General features: G+C 41.2%; 1 pseudogene; it reads right to left on the bottom strand.

The window, feature by feature from the left end:
- The window catches only part of LOC108178708 (tyrosine-protein kinase Fer-like), a 42,457-nt pseudogene that overhangs the window by 3,968 nt on the left and 26,124 nt on the right, over positions 1 to 12,365 (bottom strand).

Below are 12,365 nucleotides of genomic sequence, written 5' to 3'. Positions count from 1 at the left end.
CATTTTAGAGCATCTGCTGTGTTCTGGGTACAATGGATGCTTCCGATCTAGCTTGGAAAATAAGAGCCAAACCAGCGCTATGGGCAGTCAACAGTCTTTCTCTAAAGGTGGAGGTAGTATTTTGAGACTTTGTGGGCCTTGTGGTTCATGTTGCAGTTACTCAGCACTGCCTTTGTAGTGTGAAAGTAGTCCTAACTATTTCAGTGAATGAGAATGGCTGATATCCAGGAAAACTTAATGTACAATGTAGTTCGCTAACTACAAGGAGTAGAAGATCCTTTAGGAGATCCATCTAAAAGGTATTTGAGTACTTTTAATGTGCCAGAGATAAATCTTTAAGCAAAACAGGTCCCTGCAGTGATGGAGCTTTCATTTTAGTCAGTGGAGGGACATGCTGTGTGGAAGAATAAACCTCAGTAAAAGGGACTAGGTAAGCCAGGGCTTAATACTTTACATACAGGGTGATTGTGGGGTGAAAATGAACAAAGCCAAGTATTTTGAGGCTTACCACAGTGTGAATATTTTATTACCAAGAAATAGAACTAGGAGCTATCCTTGATCCCCAGGACCCATCTTTGAAAACAACTTTTATGTGAAAATAATATAAAGGATATTGATCTTGCGTTCCAGCGAATGGCATTTAGACTTGGCATTTTCTAGAATGCTGTTCACCTTACACTCATTAATGGGATTGGAGGGATATTTCTGGACCCCCCCACTCTGAAATTGAATACAGTTTGTGATGTGTGCAGGTTTTCTAGATTTATAGCTTTCACCCCATTCTCAAAATGATGGATCTAAGGTGATGAGTGTTTTTCCCTGAATCTATCTGGAGCTGGGAAAATTTGGAAGATAGTGTTCTGTCTTAACTTGGATTTAAATGTATAGGGGCAAAAGTTAGAACAGCTTTCCTTGCCTTGGCAAATATTCTAGAAGTGATTTGTAGTTTATTGTTGGAAAGTAACTGGTTCATGGTATAGAACTATCTTCTATTTCATGGAAACACTTAAACCAAGTAGCTATATTTTTTTTTAACAATTATGTAATTGTTTTATTTCTATCCCACCATGTTCTAAAAAGAATTTATGAAAAAGTATGTAGTATATAATAGTATAAACATTCATGAGGAAATTTGGTTTCTGGGTAAAATTATTATCCAAAAATGTCAAGTGCACTTGGGTCCTGAATCGGCTCTGAAACTGACAGGACACAGAGATAGTAATATGGACAGTTACTGGAACTGTGGTATCTATCAGAAAGCTGGTTATGGTAGAAACAAATCTTTCCTGGTACTGAGACCTTAAAGAAACTTCTTGCATTCTCAAGCAAACCATGTCTCTTTAGTGAATAAAACAAAGAGACATATTGTAATAACCCCTGGTTTTAGCTGATGGCCAACATCTCAGTGTGTTCTGGAAAAATTTGGTGATGACCCCAAAACATGTAGTACAGGCACACAAGTCTCTGATGACACACAGGTCTCTAATGATTTGGCATGGTCCAGAAAAATATTTTTTAGTATTTGGGTCAAGGTTTGTAAATTGGGGCTTATGGTAGCCTTGCTCTTATAAGGCTGTTTTTGAAGATCAAAAATGTCAAACCACCATTCCCTACTTCCCCCATTCCCCACCCCACCTACCACCCCCATTGTACAAGTAGTATGGATAGGATCTCATTAGTTTAAAAGCTGTGCCCAGTCTTTGCTTTCTGTTTGTATTTTTTATTTTTGTGTATATTGATCTCTAAGGCTTTCTCTTAGGTAGAGTGAAGTTTATAATAATACAACCATTTAATATTCTGCTTCATTACTATCACAAACATGATTTACATGTTTGAGTTTTTGAAAGCGTAGTAGCATTTCTGGAGATACTATTCCAGGGTCAACGAGGTTTTATTGTGTCTAGAGTTGAGAAAGAGAAGCTGCTTAAAGGATGGTAATTTATGCTAGTTGAATGGATTTTATTGTATTTATAGATACAAGTAGATAATTAAGAAGAGCAAGAAAAAGAGATATTGGAAGTAATGACTAAAGGAAATAGGGCAACCTGAGAAGAGATACCTTAATGTAAGAATAATTAGCCGGCGCCGTGGCTCAATAGGCTAATCCTCCACCTTGCGGCGCCGGCACACCGGGTTCTAGTCCCGGTCGGGGCGCCGGATTCTGTCCCGGTTGCCCCTCATCCAGGCCAGCTCTCTGCTATGGCCAGGGAGTGCAGTGGAGGATGGCCCAGGTGCTTGGGCCCTGCACCCCATGGGAGACCAGGAAAAGCACCTGGATCCTGGCTCCTGCCATCGGATCAGCGCGGTGTGCCGGCTGCAGCGGCGGCCATTGGAGGGTGAACCAACGGCAAAAGGAAGACCTTTCTCTCTCTGTCTCTCTCTCTCACTGTCCACTCTGCCTGTCAAAAAAAAAAAAAAAAGAATAATTGTGTGTATGTGTGTGTGTGCATTTTTTTATGATATCTAGATACTGTTATAAGCTGTAGTGGCCATTTCTGCATGGGTCAGGCTTACAACTCTTAATTCTTTTGATGTTTTGCTGAATGGAGGTGTCTAATGAAGGAAGGAGAGGGAGAAGAGATGATTCTGTTCAGGTACAGGACACATAAACTTGAGGAGTACATAATTGCAAATCAGAGATAGCCTTCATTTCAGATTTTGGAGCTAGACAATGACCTGATACTTGACCTCTAGCTTAGACTGACATGGTTTTAATCAGATGTCAGCTAGATTTCCTTAATACTTGAGTATCAGATTATGAAAAGCCATTATTTCCTGTTCTCATGAAATTTTCTCATATTTTATCCAGAACAATGTTATACTATTTTCAAGGCCTTTAGATCCTAATTTCATATGGTTTTGTAATAGTACTTACGTCCCGTAAACATCATTGTTATTAAGTAACGCTTAGGAATTGCGATTGGATATGCCACTGCCAGCTACTGTTAACACAAACACCTTTTGTGCTTTCTAGGATAATTAATCCAAGACATTAATAATACACACAAAAGACCTCACAAAATATAAGCAGGAAATAAAATATAAAATGAGTAAGGTATTTATACAGCACATTTGGAGTAATGTTTAAAGGGCTGGTGAATACTTAGAATTCCCTGATTTGGGAAGTCTTGTTCACAACAGGTTAATAGATGAAGCCTCCATGAAGGATTTAGGACTTGGAAGAAGGCAGTCTATTTCTACTTAGACCTAGAGGGTGTCTTTTGAGGTCTGATTTACCCAAAATTGGCAGTGGCAGAGAATGTTGAACTTGAATTCAGACTAGTTCTGGTGTTGTGCAGAATCCTTGAAGCTAACCTGAGATTGGATCATATTTAAGAGACAGTGCTTTACCTCTTTGGATACTATTCTGTAGTGTCTCAAGACTTAACACTCTTTTTGGTCTTTTTCTTTTTTCTTTCTTTTTTTTTAAGTAACTAAGCCCGACATTGCCAGTCATTTTACTACTTTAATCAGTGTTAATTACAATTTTCATATTTTCATCGATAATTGAAAATTTACTGCTGATATGTCAAGATTACTTTCCTTGTCCATTCCTATTCTCAGTGGAGATGAACTCCACTACTTTCTTGTTTCACCTGCTCCTCATAATTCCCTTTTGCAATAAATTAAATATAACAGTACATATAAAGTACCTGGCAGGTATTCAAACTTGTAGCAGTTGTTATTAGTGGTAATATTTATATTAGTAGCTTCTGGCTGGCGCCGCGGCTCACTAGACTAACCCTCCGCCTGCGGCGCCAGCACACTGGGTTCTAGTCCCGGTCGGGCCGCCGGATTCTGCCTGGTTGCCCCTCTTCCAGGCCAGCTCTCTGCTATGGCCTGGGAGGACAGTGGAGGATGGCCCAAGTGCTTGGGCCCTGCACCCGCATGGGAGACCAGGAGAAGCACCTGGCTCCTGCCTTCGGATCAGCGCGGTGCGCCGGCGGCAGTGACCATTGGAGGGTGAACCAACGGAAGGAAGACCTTTCCCTGTCTGTCTCTCACTGTCCACTCTGCCTGTCAAAAAAAAATTAAATATATTAGTAGCTTCCTTCCAAACTGAGAGCCAGAATTTTGAAGCCTTAGGAGGCCCTCACCTCAAAAGTATTTAATCAGATTCTCTTGGGTAGGACCCTAGAGTATTACAAAAATAATATAAAACAATTCCTTACGTGGTTCTAAAGTAGGGATGACTTTTGAGAATTAGAGTTTAATCAGTACACAATCCTAGCATTTTATTACTACTGAATTTGGGGCAAGGCCCACCTAAAGGCTTTTTATTTCTGGGGATGATAAGAATATAGACACCAGAGACAACCCGTATCTAGCAAAGAATCTTCTTAAAGCATGAGTAACAGCCTCAGTCCTGGAATCACTTCATCAACTTTGCTAGCCCATGCTGTTCTTGTTTACTGATCTTCTGCCTTCTCTAGCCTAAGGTCTTTTCTGACCTGGATGGATCTAACCTCTTGTTAGCCTTCATGTAAGCTATAAGTATCTACTACCAAGATAAGAAGTAACTTTGAAGTAAAAAGCTTTTAAAATTTTATTTGAAAGACATTTAAGATTATATGCTCTTGTTTAATTGTCTCATCAAAATAAAGTGTTTATCACTGATAATATTCCTTATTCTGAAGTCTACTTTGATATTAATGTAGCTTGTCTACATTTTTTAAAAAAGATTTACTTGAAAGAGCAACAGACAGGAGAGACATATATCTTCCATCTGCTGGTTCACTCTCCAAATGGCCACAACAGTGAGGTCTGGACCAGAGTGATGCCAGGAGCCAGGAACTCCATCCTGGTCTCCCACACATACTTAGGCTGTCCTCCGCTGCCTTTGCAGGCATACTAGCAGGAAGCTGGAGTGAGTAGCAATACCAGCTTCGAAGGCTTAACCTGCTGCACCACAGTGCTGGCCCCTCCAACTTTTTATTATACTTGCACAGTACATTTTCACATCTTTTTCTTTTATGTTTAAAATGAACTTCTTGCTTTTTAATCCATTTTGAGAATCTGCCTTTTAGTTGGGGTGTTTCATATTAATATAGTTATTAATATGATTGGGGTTGACAATTTTTTTTAAAGATTTAGTGTTTCCTATTTGAAAAGCAGTGTTACAGAGAGAGGGAAAGACAGAACTTCCATTTAGTGGTTTCACTCTCCAAATATCCACAACAGCTGGGGTTGGGATAAGCAATAGCCAGGAGCCCAGAACTCAATCCAAGTCTTCTCATATGGGTGGCAGGGCCCCAGCTACTTGAGCCATTGTTTGCTCTATGCTATGGTGCATGTTAGCAGAAAGCTGGATCAGAAGTGGAGAAACTGGGACTCCAACAAGGCACTTGGATATGGGATGTGAGCAGTTCAAGTGTGACTAAACACAGGCTCCTGATAGGGTTTAAATTGCTATTGTTTTTTGTTTTTCCTATATAGTCTTTTCCTGACAAGGCTAATCACAAAAACCATTTTGTAAGGTTGCTATGTATTAAATGAGATACTTATACAAAGTAGTGAGACTGATGCTGGTACATTTGTGTAAATTTAAAAACAGGATAGAGAACTCCTTGGGTAGAGAACTCCTTGGAATATCAGCTTTTCAAATGTTTTTTATCTTCTAAACCTAGCTATGTACACACATAGGTGAGATAGGTAATTTTCTGCAAGTGTGGACACTCATAGGCTCTGGTTCCAAACTGCCTCCCAGCTAGTTGTGGTATGTGACATTCTCACAATTAAAAACTTTACAAGGATTCTGGAAATACACATATCCATTAAGCTCTGAGAAAGGACAATCATGTATCAGTAGCATTGAAGCATGAGTGATTTCTGATGATACCCCATCATGCTCTCATATTCCCTAGGAAAGCACTTAGAAGTTGAGCAGGTTAGTGTACCTAGGCCCAAGTCAGAGAAAAGGACGCATGACGGCGGGCAACCCATGTAGCTCCTTTCTGAAGGTTAAAGGAGAGGTGGGAAAGTGACCAAAAAGAACCCAGCACACTTGGTTTTATCTTAGGTTGGTTTGTGAAGTGAAATATCAGGATTTTGTATTTTCTGGTTTCCTCCAGTTTCATTCTTGGAGGAATGTGTCAGGATGGATATTTAACTCTTTAATAGTCGACTTGGTTGGGGCTGATGCTATGGCAAAGCAGGCTAAACCTCTGCCTGTGGCACCGGCATCCCATATGGGCACTAATTTGAGTCCCAGCTGCTCTACTTCTGATCCAGTTCTCTACTGTGGCCTGGGGAAGTAGTAGAAGATGGCCCAAGTCCTTGGGCCCTTGCACCTATGTGGGAGACCCAGAAGAAGCCCCTGGCTCTTCGCTTCAGATTGGCCCAGCTCCAGCTGTTGCAGTCATTTGGAGAGTGAACCAGCAGATGGAAGACCTTTCTCTCTGTGTCTCCCTCTCTCTAACTCTACCTCTCAACTAAATAAATCTTTAAAAAAAATAGTCAGCTTGGTCATAATCTGCAATTTATTCCTGAGGCATGAGGTGGCCAGTTTGGAAGTCCAAGCAGTAGCAGGTTGGGAGGAATTGTGCTTTTCCCTCTTCATTGAGGACCATGATCTAAAATATAAGCTCCATGACAGCAGTGATGCCAGCACCCAACACAGTATGTGGCATATTGTAGGTATTCAAAAAATACTCGTTATTTCATTCCAATGAATAGAACCTTCTCTTTTCATCAGATTAACATCATTCTCACTTGCTCAACATTCTGCCCTAATATAATGGTCTGCAGTTCATTTTACTTGGGCCATCATCCTCCAAATTAAGCCCCAAACTTAAACTCTGGCCCAGTCGTTCCCCAGGATTGGAGAAGTATGAAAAGTGCTAGACAAGCATTTCATCGCCTCAGCATTAGCTTTGCTGCTGGTCTTGCTTCAACCTTGGGTACAGTTTCAGTAATAGGACTTTTCTTCTACTCCTTATGACTAATCCCACCTGTGTACCCATGTGCCATGGACAGTCTTTGCTCTGCATCTCTGTTTGTCTAGAGTTGGTGTTCATGTCTTATACTAGCATATTTTTAAGAGATTGTGGAGGGGCTGGTGCCATGGCTCACTTGGTTAATCCTCTGTCTGCAGCACTGGCATCCCATATGGACTCTGGGTTCTAGTCCTGGTTGCTTCTCTTCTAGTCCAGCTCTCTGCTGTGGCCCGGGAAGGCAGTGGAGGATGGCCCAAGTGCTTGGGCCCCTGCACCTGCGTGGGAGACCAGGAAGAAGCCCCTGGCTCCTGGCTTCGGATCGGCGTAGCTCCGGCCGTGGCAGCCATTTGGGGAGTGAACCAATGGAAGGAAGACCTTTGTCTCTCTCTCTCTTAAAAAAAAAAAAAAAGAAAAAGGATTGTGGAAATAAGACAGAACTAGACATAGGTTTAAAATATTTGTGTTCCAAATATCTTAATTTTTTTTTGACAGGCAGAGTGGACAGTGAGAGAGAGAGAGAGAGAGACAGAGAGAAAGGTCTTACTTTGCCGTTGGTTCATGCCCCAGTGGGCGCTGCAGCCGGCATGCTGTGACCAGCGCACCACGTTGATCTGAAGCCAGGAGCCAGGTGCTTCTCCTGGTCTCCCATGTGGGTGTGGGGCCCAAGGACTTGGGCCATCTTCTACTGCCCTCCCAGGCCACAGCAGAGAGCTGGACTGGAAGAGGAGCACCGGGGACAGAATGCGGCGCTGGTCACCAAATATCTTAATTTTTTCCATGAACTTTTTGAAGTACACTTGAGAGACCTGAGCCTGGATCAAGTTGCAGCTATTTTAAAATAGACCTCCATCTTGTAACTTGGGCCTGACTGGGCCCTGAACCCTGAGCCAGAAGCTCCTAAAAATGAATAAATGAACTCCCCTTGCAATAAGCTTCCCAAGCAACAGCCAATCAGCAGATAGCAGGGAAATACCTAAAGTTCCAGGTGTCTTTTCAGGGCAGTTAAGGTGATTGATAACATCCTGCAGTTTGGCATCTACATCCTAGCGGCTCGGACCCTGTACTTTAGCCAATCAATTTAAAAGGCATCAACCCCAAAACCATTCAGCCACCTTTACTAGGTGCATTCCTGCCACTGGATGCACTAATCACTTCTAAGAGATGTTCTTTGAATTTCCCGCAGAATGAGGTGATTTGCTAAATGGTACTATAATGTATAGAATGTCTCTGAAAACCCTGTAAAAATCCCGTTAACTGAAGAGTCAGGGCTCTCAATTCAAATCTGCGTCGGTGATGGTTGAGAGTCCAGACCTGGGCCTGCAGTAAAACTCTCATGTATTTTACAATGGTATTGGCTCCTTGGTGGTCTTTGGGGACAATCAAACTGGGCATAACACACTCATATATAAGCCATCACATAGCTAGCTGCCTAGGACCTGCTGCTCAGCCTACTGCCTTTCATAACATGTATATGAAACTATGGCTTGTTGTGTCCTAGAGCAGTTTGAGACAAGTTGATGACATTGTGAGAGAATATTAGGAGACCAGAGAATACCATACCTAAGAAAATTTTGGAAAATTTTTCTCTGAATTGTTCTACAGTGGGAAGGGCAAGGAAACATTTTCCTCTTTTCTGTACTTGAAGCCTCTGCTCTCGCAAGGCAGAATACAGACTAGTACTAGTAGTTCCGTGGTTGAGGTCCGTTTACAATTCATAGGATTTGGGGAGCTGGTCGGAGATTCTAATCATACTTTATTCTTTTTTTTTTTTTTTTTTTTTTGACAGGCAGAGTGGACAGTGAGAGAGAGAGACAGAGAGAAAGGTCTTCCTTTGCCGTTGGTTCACCCTCCAATGGCCGCCGCGGCCAGCACGCTGCGGCCGGCGCACCGTGCTGATCCGAAGGCAGGAACCAGGTGCTTCTCCTGGTCTCCCATGGGGTGCAGGGCCCAAGCACTTGGGCCATCCTCCACTGCACTCCCTGGGCACAGCAGAGAGCTGGCCTGGAAGAGGGGCAACCGGGACAGAATCCGGCGGCCCCACAAGGACTAGAACCCAGTGTGCTGGTGCCGCAGGCGGAGGATTAGCCTAGTGAGCCGTGGCACCGGCCCATACTTTATTCTTGAGAAAATGTATTCTGAGTTTCAGACAATTGACTTACAAATAAATTTTGGATGATAGCCCATTGATAAATTTATGCCTGGCAAGCTACAGACATGTTTTCTCCATTAGGGAGCAGGAGTAAGTGGATTTGGAGGTTGGTATGTATATCATAATGGGTGTCACTCTTTTTCTGTAACTGGACAGATAGAGAATTTTCTTTTCCAGATTGGTTTAACTTTTTTTGCCAGAAGATGGGTTGACTAAAGAAAATTGTCTGGTTACTTTAATTTGGGCTGCAGTGATCATCATTTTGGGAAGGATGTTAGGGGTTAGAGGTGGGGAACTTTTTTTTTTTTTTTTTGTTAAGACCCATTTGGATATTTATAGCATCATTTGTAGGCCATACAAAAATATCAGGTTAAAAATTAGCCTGCTATAGAATTACTGAATTTCACGTTCTACCTTCAGTTGCGGTGGTAGGGCCAGGCCAAATGATTTCATGGGCCTTACGTAGTCTGTGGCTAGGCCAGATGTTCCCCACCCTTCTCATTTGCAATTTAAAGAGTTTAAATAAGGTTTCTTCTCTTTATAATTAAAATAACACTCATTGAGCCAGATTCTCTCTGGGTCTCTTTAAATTCTTCAGTTCTGTTGGTAGACTTAAACTCTAGATGTCTAATGTCCTAGAAATGGCTATATGCTGAGTTTTGAAATCAGAGGGACCTTTCATACATTCATTCTTACAGTCGTTTTAGAGCTAGCATGTCGAAAGACAGAGTTGGTAGGGATGTTTCAAGGGTCACGTCCCACTTCTCTCTGTGAGATATGTGCGCAGGGAAATTCTGACTTTGTCTACTGACTCAAAGTCTATGAATTCTTTCTCAAGTAACATATGAGGGCACCTCAGAAAATACATGAGAAAATGGAATCAAAAGCTAGATTTATTTTAATGCAAAAAATTCATGCAAATGAACTTCAAAAAAGCTCATGGAAATGCATATTAAGAAAAAAAATGCATGAGTTTTAAAATTGTACCAAAATAAACTTATCTTTTAATTCCACTTTCCATGAACTTTTTGAAGAACTTTGATAGATTTTCAGCATGCATTCTTTACTTTGATGAGGGCTTAGAGTCATTGAGGTATGAAATAAGTAATTTGCTTTCATATTTAGAAAGGTTCCTTAAGATGCTTTATAAACCATGGTTCAGCTAACCGACTTCTGTTTATCTGCCATATTTGGAGAATATGCTGAAATTGAAGTGGCAAATGATGTTCTGTTAAAATTTCAATCCATTAGCTTATTTATATGTTATCATTAGTAACTTATTGTCTTTTTTTGAAGAAAGTTGGGAGAGCACTTTGTTTTGAAGGTGGAGGTTGGGCCTGGACCCAGTGAAAATAAAATAAGATGGCAAATGTTCTTCTAGGTGTTAAAATGAAGCATAGAAGCGGCATATATTCTCTCCTCGTCCTCATTTTTTATTCCAGGCACTTAGAAATCAGAGAGCTATTACCCTGTAAGCAAAATTTCTTCATTACCCCAGGTACTTCTGGTTCAGTTTTCACAATAAATATGTTCCTTGAAAGCTCTCTCAGATGTGCATGCGCACACACATCAAATAGTTTTCTCCACTAACACTTTCTTTCCTGATCTTTTTTTGTCGAAAGATTCCAAAGCTTAACCCAGTCATGTAGTTGAGAACAGGTACTTTATTATTTCATATAACTCTAGTGAATTATTTCATGAAACAAAGAAGCTTTAGGAGAATGAATGTATACTCTTGTGTCCTGTATTTGAATTTCATTTATTGGCTTTTCTGAAAGGACCAACTATACTGTATTTTTTCTCTTTGTTTTTTTCCTCTTAACTATTATGTCTATTGAGATAATTCCCACTGCATTCTAGAGACCAAGTTTTTAAAATTCATCTATTCATTTAGTTATTTGTCGTCACCTTGGAGCAATTACAAAACAACCATTAATTCTACAATGATTGAGCAAGGACAGTATGGGAGACATACTGCCCTTGGTCTTTCAGGTCCACAGTAAAGTAAGGCAAGATCTCAAGGGGCTCACAGTCTGGGGAGTTCCTACACAGTATGAATAGTGCACAGAGAACGGTGGTCAGTGGGAGGAAGAGGGATTCTAGATGAATGAATAGATGTCTATAACAACATGATTCTGAGGGAAAATAATTTCTTAGCATGCACCAAAGATTTATCCAACCAATTAATGGAAGAACCAGCAGATACACAAAAATTCTGGCTCAAAAAACATTTGGAAAACAGGGATTCATGTAGTGAGTTGGGGGGAATAGGCTACTGTTTTATTGCGCAGTAAACTGAAAATTTTTGGATTTTCTACTTAACCAAGTTCTTTCCAAGTAAATCACATAGTTTTCTGCAATCTAACTTCTATTTTTATTTTTGTGAAGTATCCACATTTTTTTTTATTTTTTGACAGGCAGAGTTAGAGAGACATAGAGAGAGTTATGGACAGAGAGAGACAGCGTATCCACATTTTTTAATTAATTAATTTATTTGAAAGGCAGAGTTATAGAAAGGCAGAGGCAGAGAGAGAGAAGTCTTCCATCCTCTGGTTCATTCCCCAACAGCCACAATGGCCAGAGCTGTGCCAGTCCTAAGCAAGGAGCCAGGAGCTTCCTCCAGGTCTCCCATGCGGGTATAGGGGCCCAAGGACTTGAGCCATCTTCCACTGCATTCTCAGGCTATAGCAGAGAGCTGGATTGCAAGGGGAGCAGCCAGGACTCGGACTGGTGCCCCTATGGGATGCCAGCACTGCAGGTGGTGGCTTTACCCTCTATGCCACAGCATAGAGCCCCAACTTCTATTTTTGTGAGACTAAAATCATCTGAACTCTAGTTAGGAAGTTACAAACCTTGAGGCCAGCTTATTTGAAAATGAGCTGTCAGATTTAATAAATCATGCAGTCATTTTTCCTGATTTTCAAGTTTTTGCTTTTCCTGTAGTATATTCTCTGTGACCTTGAATAGTTTCTTGGTCATTAAAAAATAGCTGATTGCATTGTTTTTTGTTAAGATCATTAAATTTATTTCTCAGTTAATATTGTGTAATTCTTTTTATTTATTTTTTAATTTTATTTATTTATTTCTTTGACAGAGTTATAGACAGTGAGAGAGAGACAGAAAGGTCTTCCTTCTGTTGGTTCACTCCCCAAATGGCTGCCACGGCCGGCGCTGCGCTGAGCCGAAGCCAGGAGCCAAGTGCTTCCTCCTGGACTCCCATGCGAGGGCAGGGGTCCCAAGCACTTGGGCCATCCTCCACTGTCCTCCCAGGCCACAGCAGA

Source organism: Oryctolagus cuniculus, chromosome X (assembly GCF_964237555.1).
Source record: "Oryctolagus cuniculus chromosome X, mOryCun1.1, whole genome shotgun sequence".
NCBI classification, from domain to species: domain Eukaryota; kingdom Metazoa; phylum Chordata; class Mammalia; order Lagomorpha; family Leporidae; genus Oryctolagus; species Oryctolagus cuniculus.
The sequence above is the reverse complement of the archived record's forward strand: the minus strand, read 5'-3'. Positions and strand labels throughout refer to the sequence as shown.